This window comes from Psammomys obesus, unplaced genomic scaffold, assembly GCF_907164565.1.
Source record: "Psammomys obesus unplaced genomic scaffold, mPsaObe1.curated_primary_1811, whole genome shotgun sequence".
Classification (NCBI taxonomy): Eukaryota; Metazoa; Chordata; class Mammalia; order Rodentia; family Muridae; genus Psammomys; species Psammomys obesus.
The window spans coordinates 4,788,629-4,804,246 of NW_026591872.1; the positions used below are offsets into that span (position 1 = coordinate 4,788,629).

The 15,618-nt window shown below is 35.2% G+C and overlaps 1 long non-coding RNA gene across 1 annotated transcript in view; it reads left to right on the forward strand.

Annotated features, from left to right (window-relative positions):
- LOC129680497 (uncharacterized) overlaps window positions 1–14,689 on the forward strand; it is a 64,602-nt gene extending 49,913 nt beyond the window's left edge. The window contains exons 2-3 of the long non-coding RNA XR_008720699.1: window positions 9,681–9,820; window positions 14,604–14,689. This is a non-coding gene — a long non-coding RNA (uncharacterized LOC129680497). The remainder of the gene's footprint in view (window positions 1–9,680; window positions 9,821–14,603) is intronic.
- Window positions 14,690–15,618: the final 929 nt, after the last annotated feature.

Genomic DNA, 15,618 nt, shown 5'->3' on the forward strand with positions numbered 1-15,618 from the left:
AGTCAGAAACTGTTTACAGTTGAGTATAAGCTCAAAAGAGTATTGGATTTTTAGGAATAAGTTAGACATTTTTTTTTCTTGTTGAACCCCCATCTTTTACTCCCCTACTATCTATAATCACTGACTGCGTTGTTGTCCAGGTTCTCTTTTTTTTTTTTTAAATTTCATGTATTTAATAACTACTAGCAATATACAATGGCCACCTAGTTTGTGGGCATATATCTAATCCTTTCAGTGGGTGTCTGAAAATAGAGATGGAAGTGAACCCTATTTAGTACTGTGCTTTTCCACCTATAAGTACATGTGATACAATTAGTTTGCAAATAGGTTAACAGTAAGTAATAATAAAACAGATTTGATATAATGAATAAAAAGTTGCACCTCATGTGGCTATTACTAAGTTAAGCAAGGGGTGTTTGGACAAAAACAGTGATGATGAATGACATAGTGGATCTGATAACCAAGACAGCCACTGTGTGACTAGAAGGCATGTAATGTATATGCAGGATGGATTTCTGGACTAAGGGTCTCATGTCTCAGTTGGGATGAATATAGAGTGCAAAATATCATTTTTTAAATTAGAGTAATTGTTAGCACTTACAGATTTAGGGTTGTTTTCTTCTGGAAGGTTTTCATTTACCATTTTGGCAGAGTTTTTAATCTAGGTTAAGTGAAACTATGGTTAACTAAAGTATAGATGGAGAGGGATTGTACCGTATGCCCATGAACCTAATAGAGATGGTCTTACTAATTTATTCACTCAGTTTTACAAATGTGATGGCTTTACATTTTAATAAGAAAAAGCAGAAACTAGTTGCTGCAAACTGCCCTTTTCAGGAAAGTAGTTGTGGAGACTGTAGTGTATTTCCTGTCTGTGCTGTCTTTCCCAGTTGTTAAAATAACATCACTTTTGTAGGAGTTAAAGGGAACCCCTATATGTGATAAAGACCTCAAACTTTTCCTTTGATACTGGGTGAGAGCTCCACCTTGTGATCTTTGAGCATATTTTTTTAAAATTAATAACTTGCAGAACAGAAATGATTGGCTTTTTAGTCTTTCATGCTTTAATTTAAGCATCACATGATTCTACGTTCTAACAGAACTAAGCATTTAAACATTTAAAGAGATTTTGGAAGGGAGACAGTTTATCTTTTATCTGAAAAGTTCAGGTTGCAAAATCTTAAAATAAACCTATTAGTATGGTCTCCCTCCTACACTAAACCACTGTCCCCCTCCAAGTTTCAATCCAGCTTTATTACTGTAACCTAAAGAACTGTCTAATAATTTATATTTCTGAGGTTTATCATCACATATAAAATATATTTGTCTTCTAATGTCCCACATAATGTTTTAGAAGAAGAAAAATGATATTTTAAGGGAATTGTAAAGGCATAAATTCTCAACCAACACTTTAGGAAATTAGGGTGGTATGATTTCAGAAATACTCAGCATCCATCTATGTTTGTCATTAAACCTCTGAGTACTTCACAAGCAGCAAACATTGTGGGGCTAGAGGTATTGTTTAACGGTAGCATTAAACAGAACAATGATCTTTTATATGGAACTACCTACACAAGAAATATGAAAAAACAATTTCTAAAGTAAAGTATATACCTTTTAAACCTAAAAATGCCAAACTTCATATATTTTGTTAATTGTATATATACATAAAACTTAATATCTTTAATATTATATATGTATATACATATATACTTATGTGTATATATACATCTCTGTGTATACATATACATCTTTGTATATATACACATACATACATTCATACACACACATACATACTTATAAGACAGGGTCTCACTGTATACTCTGGCTGTTCTGGAATTACTGTATACAACAAACTAGTCTCAAACTCACAGAGATCCACCTGCCTCTACCTCCCAAATGCTGGTATTAAAGATGTGAGTCACCTTGCCCAGTAGTTTTTGTCATTCTTAATTGTCTGGTTAACTTATTAACTGACCAATTTATCAGAACTTAAAATAGCAAAGTTACTTTGGAATTTACAAGAGAATGCTGTTAGACATCATGCATTAGGACCAAGCTGCACAACTGTTTCACGTGTGTAGGGGTCCTAGGTCCATCCAATGCATGCTCTCTGTCTGGCAGTTCAGTCTCTGTGAGTTCAGTCTCTATGGGCCCAGGCTAGTTGAATCTGTAGGTTTTCTTATGTCCTTGACCATTCTGGCTCCTTCAATTCTTTTTTTTTTTTTTTTTCCAGAGCTGAGGACCGAACCCAGGGCCTTGCGCTTGCTAGGCAAGCGCTCTACCACTGAGCTAAATCCCCAACCCCGTTCCTTCAATTCTTCATCTCTCTTTTCCACAAGATTCCTCGAGGTCTGCCTAATTGTTTGGCTGAGGGTCTGTGCATCTTTTTCTACCAGTTGCTGGATGAAGCCTCTCAGAGGACAGTTATGCTAGGCACCTGTCTGGAAGTATAACAGAATATGATTAATAGTATCAGGGGTTGGCTCTTTCTCATAGGATGGGTCTCAAGTTGGGGCCAGTCTTCAGTTGTTGATTGTCTTAATCTCTGCTCCGTCTTTATACCTGTACATCTTGTAGGCAGGACAAATTTTGCATCAAAGGTTTTGTGGGTAGGTTGGTATCCCCAATCTCCATTGTAAGTCCTGCTTAGTTACAGGAGGTGACCATTTCAGGTTCCATACCCTCCACTGATAGGAATCTTAGCTAGGGTCACCCTCATAGATTTCTGGGAGTTGCCCTTGTCCTAGGTTTCTGCCTTATCCCAGAGGTACCCCCCCCCCAGTTTCAGTTCCTTCTCCCAGTTCTCTTTACTTCAGTCCTTCCCATACTTGAGCCCTCCTGTTACCCTTCCTACCCCTGGTATCACCAAGTTGTCTTCCTCCATCCACCGTCCACCTCTAATGTCTTTTTTTTTTTTTTTTTTGCCCATCACACTGAGATTCAAACATACTCCCTTGGACCCTTCTCCTTGTTACTTACCTTTTTTGGGTCTGTGGATTATAGCATGGTTACCCACTATTTTATGGCTAATATCCACTTACAAGTGAGTACTTACCATGCTTGTCTTCCTGGGACTGGATTAACACACTCAGGATGTTATTATTTTTTTTTTTCTATTCTTTGTTTTACTTTGTTTTTAGAGCAGCCTTGGCTGTCCTGGACTAATTTTATAGACCACACCTGGCTAGGATATTTTCTAGGTCTATCCATTTGCCAGCAAGTTTTATGATGTCCTTGTTTTTAATAACTGAGTAGTATTCTGTTGTGTAAATGTACCACATTTTCTTTATCCGTTGAGGAACATGTAGGTTGTTTCCAGTTTCTGGCTATTATGAATAAAGCTGTTATGAACATAGTTGTGCAAGTGTCCTTGTGGTATGGTGGGGAATCTTTTTGGTATATGCCTAGGAGTAGTGTAGCTGGACCTTGAGGTAGAACTTCCACCAATTTTCTGAGAAATATCCAAAATTGATTTCCACAATGATTGTAGAAGTTTGTAATCCCACCACCAATGGAGGACAGTTCTTTTTGCTCTGGATCCTTGCCAGCATGTGCTTTCACTTGAGTTTTTTATCTTAGCCATTCTGATGAGTGTTAAAATGGAATCTCAGAATTGTTTTTGCGTTTCTTCCGTGACTAAGGACATGAAAGATTTCTTTAAACACTTCTTGGCCATTAGAGAGTCCTCTGTTGAGAATTATCTGTTTAGCTCTGTATCCCATTTATTAATTGGGATGTTAGATTTATTGGTATCTGATTTTTCAAGGTCTTCATATATTTTGGATATTAGTTCTCTGTGAGATGTAGGGTTGATGAAGATCTTTTCCCAGTCTGTCAGCTGCCACTTTTTTCTATTGACATTGTCCTTTACCTTACAAAAGATTTTCACAAAGTCTTTATATATTTTGGATATTAGTTCTCTGTTAGATGTAGGGTTGGTGAAGATCTATTCCCAGTCTGTGGGCTGCCACTTTTTTTCTATTGACAGTGTTCTTTACCTTACAAAAGACTTTGAGTTTTATAAGGTCCCATTTATTAATTGTTGATCTTAGACCCTGAACTGTTGGTGTTCTGTTCAGGAGGTTGTCTCCTGTGCCAATGAGTTCAAGGCTTTTTCTCACTGTCTCTCCTATTCGATTAGTGCGTCTGGTTTTATGTTGAGGTCTTTGATCCACTTGGACTTGGAGTTTTGTGCAGGGTGATAAATATGAATCTATTCACATTCTTCTACACATAAATATCCAGTTAGACCAGCACCATTTGTTGAAGATGCTTTGTTTTTTCCATTGTATGGTTTTGGCCTCTTTGTCAAAAATCAAGTGTTCATAGGTGTGTGGGTTTATTTCTGGGTCTTCTGTTCCATTCCATTGATCCACCATTCTGTTTCTATACCAGTACCATGTAGTTTTTAATTACTTTTGCTCTATAGTACAGCTTGAGATCTGGGATGGAGCTCCCTCCAGAAGATCTGTTACTGTACAGTATTGGATTTGCTATTCTTGTTTTTTTTTTTTTTTTTTGTTTTTCCATTTGAAGTTGAGAATTGTTATTTCAAGATCTGTAAAGATTTGTGTTGGTATTTTGATGGGAATTTTATTGAATCTGTAGATTGCTTTTGGTAAGATGGCCATTTTTATTATTTTAATCCTACCTACCCGTCCATGAGCAGGGGAGATCTTTCCATCTTCTGATATCTTCAGTTCGTTTCTTAAAAGACCTGAAGTTTTGTCATACAGATCTTTCACTTGCTTGGTTGTGTTATGCCAAGATATTTTATATTATTTGTAGCTGTTGTGAAGAGTATTGTTTCCTGATTTTTTTCTCAGCCCATTTAGCATTTATATAAAGGAATTGTACTGATTTTATTAAGTTAATTTTGTATTCAACCACTTTGCTCAAGGTGTTTATCAGCTGTAGGAGTTCCTAGTAGATTTCTTGGGCTCACTTATGTATACTATCATATCATCCATGAATAGTGATTTTTTGACTTCTTGTTTTCCAATTTGTATCCCTTTGATCTCTTTTAATTGTTCTGTTGCTTTAGCTAGATTTTTCAAGTAATATATTGAATAGATATGGAGAGAGTGGGCAGCTTTTTCTTGTCTCTTATTTTAGTGGAATTGCTTTAAGTTTCTCTCCATTTAATTTGATGTTGGTTATTGGCTTGCTGAATATTGCCTTTATTGTGTTCAGGTATGCACCTTTTATCCCTGATCTCTTAGTCTTTTAGCATGAAGGGGTATTGGATTTTGTCAAAGGCCTTTTCAGAATCTAATATGATCATGTGGTTTTTCTCTTCAGTTTGTTTATATGGTGAATTACATTGATGGATTTTCATATGTTGAACCATCCCTGCATTCCTGGGATGAAGCCTACTTGATCATGGTGGATGATGTATTTGATGTGTTCTTGGATTTGGTTTGCGAGTACATTATTGACTATTTTTCCATCAATGTTCATAAAGGGAATAGGTCTGAAATTCTTTGATTCCTTGTGTGGTTTAGGTATCAGAGTGATTTTGGTCTCAAAGAATGAGTTTGGCAATGTTATGTTTCCATTTTGTGGAACAGTTTCAAAGTTTTGCAGACTTCTGCCCTAAAACCATCTGGCCCTGAGCTTTTTTGGGGGGGTAGGGGTAGGAGACTTTTAATGACTGCTTCTATTTCCTTAGGGTTTCAGGTCTATTTAAATTGTTTACCTGATATTTATTTAACTTTAGTAAATGGAAACTATCAAGAAAATCATTCATTTCATTTAGATTTTCCAATTTTGTGGAGTATATATTTTTGAAGCAAGACCTAATGATTCTTTGGATTTCCTTGCTATTTGTTATGCTCCTTTCCTTTTCTTTTTCCTTTTTTGTTTTAAAGTTTATGTTCATTGATGTTTTGTCTACATGTATATATCTCTGTGTGAGGGTTTCAGATTCCCTGGAACTGGAGTTGCAAAAAGTAGTCTGTAGCCATATCAGTGCTGGGAATTGAACCCAGGTCCACTGGAATAGCAACCAGTGCTCTTTACAGCTGAGCCATCACTCCAGACCCGTGGTTTTTTTGTTTTTTTTTTTTTTTTTTTTTTCTGATTTTGTTGATTTGGATAGTGTCTTTCTGCCTTTTAGTAAGTTTGGCTAAGACTTTGTCTATCTTGATTTTCTTCGAAGAACCAGCTCTTGGTTTCTTTGATTTTTTTTTTTTGTATTGTTCTATTTGTTTCTAATTTGTTGATTTCAGTCCTGAGTTTGATTATTTCCTGCTTTGTCCTCCTCTTGTGTGTGTTTGCTCTTTGTTTTAGAGCTTTTTGGTGTGCTCTTAAGTGACTAGTATGAGATCGCTCCAATTTCTTTATGAAGGCACTTAATGCTATGAACTTTCCTTTTAGCACTGCTTTCATTTTTGTCTTATAATTTTGGATATGTTGTGTCTTCCTCTTCACTGAATTCTAGAAAGCCTTTAAATAATTTTTTAAATTTCTTCTTTGACCCAGTGGTCATTGAGTAGAGAGCTGTTCAGTTTTTATGACTTTATAGGCTTTTTTGTTGTTTCTGATGTTGTTAAAGTCTAGCTTTAATCCAATATTGATCTGGTAAGATACGGAAGGTTAATTCAATTTTCTTGTATCAGTTTAGGCTTGATTTGTGACCAAGTATATGGTCAATTTTGGAGAAGGTTCCTGTAATGCTTAGAAAGTATATTCTTTTCTTAAAAAAATATTTATTTATTATATATACACTATTCTGCCTGCATGTATGCCTGCAGGCCAGAGGAGGACACCAGCTTTTGAGCAACCATGTGGTTGCTGGGAATTGAACTCAGGACCTTTAGAAGTGCAGCCAGTGCTCTTAACCCCTGAGCCATCTCTCTAGCCTAGAAAGTATAATTCTTTTGTGTTTGGATGAGATGTTCTATAGATATCAGTTAGATCCATTTGGTTAATAACATCTGTTTCCTTATTTCTCTATTTAATTTCTGTCTTGACCTGTCCGTTGGTGAGAGTGGGGTGTTGAAGTCTCCCACTATTAATGTGTGGGGTTCTATGTATGATATCAGCTTTAGTAATGTTTCTTTTATGAAAGTAGCTGCCCTTGCATTTGGGGCATACATACTCAGAATTGAGATGTCCTCTTGTTAGAGTTTTCGTTTGATTTGAGAATGAAGTGCTCTTCCCCATCTGTTTTGATTAATTTTGGCTGAATATCTATTTTATTAGGTATTAGAATGGCTACTCCTGCTTGTTTCTTGGATCCATTTACTTGGAAAATTTTTTTCTAACCCTTTAGTCTGAGATAATGCTTATCTTTGTTGCTGAGGTATGTTTCTTGTTTGCAACAAAATGATGGATCCTGTTCTTGCATCCATTCTGTGTCTCTCTTATAGCAGAATTGAGTTCATTGATATTGAGAGATATTAATTACCAATGATTGTTAGTTCTTGTTATTTTGATGTTGGTGTTGTTTGTGTGTGTGTGTGTGTGTGTGTGTGTGTGTGTGTGTTCATTCTTCTCTTTTTGTTTTGCTGGTGTGGCTTTTTTCCCCCCTTTGTTTTCTGCTGTAGATAGCGTCCTTGCATTGGAATTTTCCATTTAGAATGTTCTATAGGGCTGGATTTGTGCATAGATATTATTTAACTTTGGTTTTGTAATGGAATATGTTTTATCTACGGTGATTGAAAGTTTTGCTGGATATAATAGTCTGTGCTGACGTCTATGGTCTGTTAGGGTCTCTAAGACATCTGTAAACAGAATGATAGTTCCTATTTATGCATCCATTCTTTTACCCTATGTGCTTTTATTAGGTAATTAAGTCCATAGATGTTGAGATAATAGTGATCAATGATTGCTAGTTTCTGTTATTTTGATGTTGGTGATTGTAGTGTTTGTGTATTTCTCTTTGGTTTTGATGCAGTGGAGTTATTTATTTCCTATGTTTTCTTGAATGTAGTTGCTTCCTTTGGTTAGGGTTTTCCTTCTGTTATCTTCTGTGAGGCTGGATATGTGCATAGATATTGTTTAAGTTTGATTTTTGTACATTTATAAGCATCACTTTCTTTATTTTAGGTTGGGAAATTTTTCTTCTATGATTTTATTGGAAATATTTTCTAGGCTTGGAGCTAAGAATCTTCTCCTTCCATTCTTTTCATTCTTAGGTTTCATTTTTTTCATAGTGTCCTAGATTTCTTGGATGTTTTGTGTCAGGAACTTTTTAGATTTTCACATTTTATTTGACTGAGTATCTTCTTTGCTTGAGAGTCTCTCTTTCATCTCTTGTAATTCTGTAGGTGATGCTTGTGGCTATAGTTTCTGTTCTCTTTCCTAGGTTTTCTCTCTCCAGGATTTTCTCAGTTCATGTAGTAAGATATGTGAACTCCAGAGGTGCCATATTGCCCTGGCTTTTATTGATTTTTGTTCTTATGCTAGCATTTTGCTTTCTGGTTGTCTCTGGTGCCAGCCAGCCACCTCTGTATTTTTGGTTCCTGCAGGATTCCTGGATGTTCCTGGGGCTGGCAGGCCTCCTTGGGAAGGCGGGCAGATTTGTGGCCTGGACAGTGGATCTAGAGCATAGCTCACAGCTGCTGGCTATGACCCAGAGGGGCTTGGAAGGCATGCATTTGGGTGGGGTGGGGCTGGGGAGTATAACCTGGATATTTCTGGGGCCAGCAGGACTCCTTGGGAAGGCAGGCAGAGAGCAGTGGCATGGAAGATGGAGGTCAGGGGACATAGTGCAGCTCAAGATTTTACATTTTATATTCTAAGAGATACAGACCTTAGCTTCAGCCTGTTCCGCCTCCTTTCCCGCTATATACCAGTTCTTTGATAGCAGATCATTCTTTCATTTAGGAGGTACCCCTTGAACTTCATAGCTAGAAGTAATCCTTTTCTTATGCCCTGACTTATACTTTTTTTTTTAGACCAGGTGTTTCGCCTTTTTTCCCCTTCTTGTTATGTAGTCCAGGCTGGTTTCAAGCTTATGGCTTCTAGGTTTATAGATGTACACCACCATAGCTAGCTACAGGTAGTGTTTTTATTTTTCTCTGACAGTTTTTATTTGTTGTGTTGTAGATCACACTCAAATATGCAGGCACATTGAGGGGACTAGATCAGACCTAACATTTCACCGCTTTTCAACACAATATGGCATTATCATGACTGGGCTCAAAAACCAAGTTTTGTTATGTATGTTTTATCAAGGGTGGAAAAACTTGTTTATATCATGTTTTAAAATTATATTTTAAGATTTTAGCCATGTCTTGACACCATCAATAAAATTATAACTTTTCTTAGGGACTTCAGAACTTCAGGACTAGTAAGAGAGCTACATTCTATTTTTATTTAGTGTATACTTATTTACATATATGTGTATTTTATTTATATGTTTTTTATTTATGTACATATACACATGCAAATGGATAGATTAATGGATGGATTGCGAGGCCTGGGGAGCACCAGGTTATAGCGTCATGAGAAATTATAAACAAATTTATTTATAATACAATACTCTCTGATGGTGTATTATTACTATAGGTCTATAAGAGTTCTTAACATCCAGCCAAATGGAAGAGAACAAAATACTTATTAAAACACATTAAGAGACACTGAGGAATTTAGCTTTTGAGTGTGAATATTTCTTGATGTTTATTGTGGTATATTTATAATGAATATGTCATTTTTTTTCCTCTTTAAAGGAATTGTCTTTCTTAGAGGAACCACACTGTCATTTTACTCACATAAATATATGAATATATTTCTGACATTGGTGTGTTCCAGAAGATGATAAAGAAATGATAGCAGCTCCAGAAATACCAACTGATTTTAATCTACTGCAGTAAGTACTTTGTATTGTAAGAACATTTAAATAGTTGTTTTTTCTGTAAAATTGAAATAGTAATTTTGATTAAATTGATTCTCCATGCAGTCTTAATATATGAATTAACATGTATGTTTTGAAAGTTTTTTCAAAATTGGTACTCATTGATTTTTTTAGTACTTTTGTAATATTTTTAAAACTTTACATATGGTATAATTTATTATTTTATAAATCTATTTTTAGTTATATGTTTGTGCATGTGTCCATAATGTGGGTAAATGAATGTGTATGCAGTTGCCTGTTAATGCCGGAACAGAGCACCAGATTCTCTCTCAGCTGGAGTTACTGGAAAGTGAACACTGCAAGAGGACACATGCTTTTAACTACTGAGCCATCTCTCCAGTCTCTACTATTAGGTTTTTTTTTTTTTTTTTTTTTTTTTTTTTTATCTGCAGTTCTGAATCCATTGTTGGCACTGTGAGGTCTTAGTTACTGCTCTCTTGCTGTAAAGAGACACCATGTCCATGGAAAGTCGTATGAAAAAAATCATATAATTGGAGGCCTGCTTATAGTTTTAGAGATTTAGTCTATGATCATCGTGGCAGTAAGTAGACTGTCATGGCAGTGTAGCAGTATTGGAGAACTTTAAATCCTGATCTGCAGGCAAAAAGGGAGAATAAAAGGGAGAGACAGACTGACTGACTGCATCTGGGGTGGACTTTGACATTTCAAAATCCCCCAGTGACATTGTCCTCCAACCAGACTACATCTTCTAATCTATCTCAAACAGTGTTAGTATGTGAGGACCAAGCATATGTGCCTATGTGGGCCATTTTCTTTCATACCATCACATAGTACTAGTTGTTTTGAGGAAGAATATCAAGATTATCAAAACTTTCAGTCATTTAATTAGTAAGAAATAATACCATACATTAGTATTTAGATTGCAGTGTCACGTTTTGTTATTAAATTAAATGAATGTAAGACATCTCTACCATTTGTTGCAGAAACAAGTTATATACATGCATATTGGTCTAGAGAAGATGTTTAAATACTTGACCACCCACCTACCTACATCTCCGTTTCTCTATCCTGTCTTTAAAGTTATCCCCATTTCTGAGGCTGAAGAGATGGCTAATGGTTAAGAGGACTTATTGTTTACAGATCCTCTAGTTTCAGTTCCCAGTACTTATGTGGTCACTTTAATTATCTGTAACTCTGGTTCCAGGGGATCTGATACTCTCTTTGGGTACCAGGCATGCTTATGGTGCACAAGCTTACATACATTCGCACAAAACACTAATACATATAAAACAAAGAAGTCTAAAAATCATCACCTATATTCTTTAGTCTGCTTTTATTGTAATACACCTTGCTTTATTTACTTTTGGGAATAGTAGCTCTTGAAGTATTTATTTTTGCTGGGAATAAACTGAATGCCACCATGCCTAGATAATAAGTTGAAGAGATGGTGACATTTTGGGGCTATTCAATGAGACCCTGCCTATGTAGGAGTCATTTTATTTGCATACAGTTGGGTCTCAAAAAAAAAAAAACTGTAGTCCCAGCTGACCTACACCTCAACAGAAATCTGTACACATCTGCCCTCAAGTGTTGGGATGAAAGTTATGCATCACTGTGTGAGTGAAAGAGCTGTTTTTATATTTAGTAGTAGTTCATGAGGTTTCTGAATTAAAAGTAAGACTTTAAATTGCTTATAGCTCTGTTTAGCTTTATTTTGCATACAATTTCTTTTATATTCTTTATGGGGCTAGATTCAGTAGAAAAAGTTTAATGGATAAAAATATTGACTGCAGTAGGTAGATATGTTGTACGTGGCAGCCGGTTTCTACCTTTATTAGTAGGTAGCTTTTCATATTTTTAATAACTTTTCTTTGGTGGAGATTATGAGTCTATTGGGATTTTGCGACTTTTCCTCAAGGTTCTAAGATTAAACCCAGGTCCATATGTATGCTAGTCAAGTTATTTACTATTAAGTTACAGCTGTTGTCTTCAAAATTATGTTTTTGTTTTGAGACAGAGTCTCATGTAGCCTAGCCTGGCCTTAAATTCACTATGTAGCTGATGATTTTGAATTCCTGAAACTCCTGCTTGTCAGATGCTTGGGTTAGAGGCATATATGACCACATTCATTTTTATGCATTGCTAGGGATTGAACCCAGGCATTGTAGAGAAGTATCCTGCTGAGTCACATTTTCAGCCCAAATTGTGATGTTAATTGCAGAGTGTATTTCCTATGCTTTAAGGTTTCTAAGACAAAACAGCATCTTTAGTGAGCCATATTCCAAGTTTTGCATTCTTTTTTTTTTTTTTTTTTTTTTTTTTGTTAAAGGAAATATTGGACCATGTTTAGTGGTACATACTGGTGATCCCAGTACTCATGAAGTGGAGGCAGGAAAATTGGCAGTTTGAGGCTTACATAATGAGTGCCTGATTACAAAAACAAAACAGTCTCCCAAGGAGCATATTCTTGTTAAAGATACGACTGTATATTAGGACCTTATACTGTAAGGAATTAAGACAGGCATGCCTGCTTTTATTAGCTCTTATTTTAAGGTTAGGAAGCAAGAAAAAAAATGCAATTATGTCGATCATGATTCAAGATCATTAAAAAGTTTATATTGTAGATTAGAATATTGATATATAATACATTAAATAATTTACAGGATATCATATCTGTAGGATAATGGATAATGACAGGCAGTGGAAGTAGAAGAGATAATAGTATTTGTTTGGGATGTGAGATTTTAGGGACAGTAACGAACAGAAAATTCAGTTCTCTAGTATTAGTAGATTAGTCCTGTTTCAAACTATTGAAGAGTTATCTCAGTTTTTTGTCAACATATTAATTGATCTAGACTAGTGTTCATTTAGCCTTAAGACATTGGACAACAGTGGAGTTAAGACAGACTAGGGGAGGGGGAATGCTCTTCGGGGGTAACTTTAAATTCTTATTTTCATGACCTGATTTGATTTTCATTAACATGTTTTTTTTTTTTTTTTTGTTTGTTTGTTTGCATGTTTTGTTTCTAATGGCTTATTCTTGTGATTTGGACAGTTGGGCGCAATAGAACTTTATTATGCCTTTGATTCTTCTGTGGCAATTGAGATATTTTGAGGACTACAGTTCACACAATTTTTTAACAGTTGCTGAGCCAAGAGTTGGTATTCCCCAAGTATCTGGGAACAAAAACCAATCTAATTTATGTATGAAGATAATTGGAAATGTTTTAATTTCTTTGCCATGCTATATGCATATATAAAACATGAGTGGCAAACATCTTTTAAACTTCATGGTTACGATTATATTTGTCATTGAGTTTTTGGTGATCAACTCTCAGAACTTTCCTCTCACCATGATAGAACATAATTAGGATTCCCATTATCATCAGTAAATTGTTTAAGTTACTTTGTAGGTAAGTGCTATAAATTACTCGAAGTATATTCTTTTGGGGGTTGTTGATTTTTTGGTTTTTGGATAGGGTTTCTGTGTGTAGCCTTGGCCATCCTGGACTCACGTTTTGGGCCAGGCTATCCTCGAACTCACAGAGATCTGCCAGCTCTGCCTCTCCTCATGCTGGGATTACAGGCATGCACCATTGCACCTGACCTCCTGGTAGTATCTTAACCATTACTGTAGATTTATGAGGTAAACTTGCTAACTCATAATGTCTGGACAGCTGGTAATATTATGGTAAAGAAATAGAAATGGAAGGAATGTAGAAAGGATTAGCTTTATAAGATAGTCTTTCCATTTCCTTCTATTTATTTTTAGGCAAAACTGACTCTGCATTTACACATTTTCAGTGGTTATACCACTGTCTATCATGGTGGCTTTATTGTAAAACCCAGTGTTTTTTATATATATATATATATATATATATATATATATATATATATATATAAATAAACAATGTATGTCTTGCTTTAAACTGTTTGAATAAGGTAGGGTTAGTTTACCCATGATCATGCACATGAAGCATAAAGAAAGAACCATGTGTGTTAATTGAATTTATGTTTAATTTAAATCAGTTTCATTAATGTAGATGAGAAAATGCAGTTTATACAAAGTATCCCCATCCCTAAAAACAAGGGTCACTTTGTTAAGACTGTAGTTTTGTATGTTGAAGGTTGAATAGACTTGAAAGATTCCATTCTTTCAGTGTATATTGTGTTATAGATGAGAACACTGAGATTCTATTTCTAAAAGATCACTGCTGTTAGCTGAGTGTGGTGATATATGCCTTTAATCCTAGCACTTAGGAGGTAGAGGCAGATCTCTTGAGTTCAAGGCTAGCATGGTCTACATAGTGAGTTCTGGGACAACCAGGGCCAAACAGCAAAACCCGACTTGGGGGTGGGGAAGAGATCATTGCTATGCAGTGCTAAAATTTATTCTCCTGTTTTAGTTCATGATTTATAGTATTCTTTGTAATTTTCCATATAGTCTTACATATTTAGTAATGTTCTGAGGTTTATTTTATGAAAGTATATAAGTTGCTTTGAGTAATAATACTGAGTTTTTATTAATTAAATTCTTCTTTGATTACTTCAGAATGTATATAGTACATTCTGTTTATATTTACCCTACATCCTCTCTTCTTTCTACTCTAGTCATCTCCTCCTCCTCCCCACAGTACCCTTTTCCACATCCATAAGTTTGTTTTATTTGTTACCCACTGATTTGTAATGAGTCAACCATGTATATCTTTTAAGATAATGTTGAACAATTGGAAACATCATTTACATTTCTAAATATTTGCTTATCTTTTTGTCATAGGGAGTCAGAAACACATTTTTCTTCTGACACAGATTTTGAAGACATTGAAGGAAAAAATCAGAAGCAAGGCAAAGGCAAAGTATGTATTATTTATGTGACTTTGTTTTTTAAGGTGTGTCTGTCTGTCCTTAACTGAAAGAAAATTTTATCCTTCAAATATGGCTTTTTTGGGCTCACAGGTTGTTTGATAAATCTGAGTATTCATTTTTTTTAATGTTTTCAGACTAAATAGCCCTTTGAGTAGCTGTATATAGTATACTTTAGTTGAAATTAATGATGCATTGTTTCTAAGAGTTCATTTTTTAAAGTACAATATGCTAAGCAAAATGTGGTATCACTACTGGCTTGATTTCCCTATAAATCTATTATAATATTGTCTTAAATATAAACCCAGAGCTCATAAACTTCCTCTACTGCTATATTCTGCAGATGTAACCAAGTTATGTCTATTGGGTTACTAGTGAAAATCATTTCATCCTGTGTACATAATGTCAAAGATGAAAACTAACAAAGTTTTTAGTTAGTATAGAACAAATTTAGAGTATGACTAAGTAACTAGAAAGCTGTGGGTAAACTTGGTAAATTGTTAATTTTTTTTCTTTGCTTTTTTTCCTTTGTTATGTTTTGTTTTGTTTTTATTCTGGAGTTTTACTATGTAGCTTAGGCATGTTGGCATGCCTTAAGCTGGCTATGTAGCCCAGGCTGGAATGAACTTGTGATGTCTCTTATTTACTTTCCAATGATGAGATTATAGGTGTGTATTTCCATGTTTGAGTTAAAAATGAATTTTATATTGATATTTTTATGACATTTGGACAAGTGTAACTGTATAGAACTGTGCAGTGAACTTTTCCCATTATCCTATGAGCCAGAGGATTTATAATTTAGACGTTTTAAAGAACTTGACGCATGTTCATTTCTTATTTACAGCTTTGACTATAACTTGGGGAGGAAAGAGATTTATGTCAGCATACAGTTTCACATTATACTCATGATTGAGGAAAGTTAGGGTAGG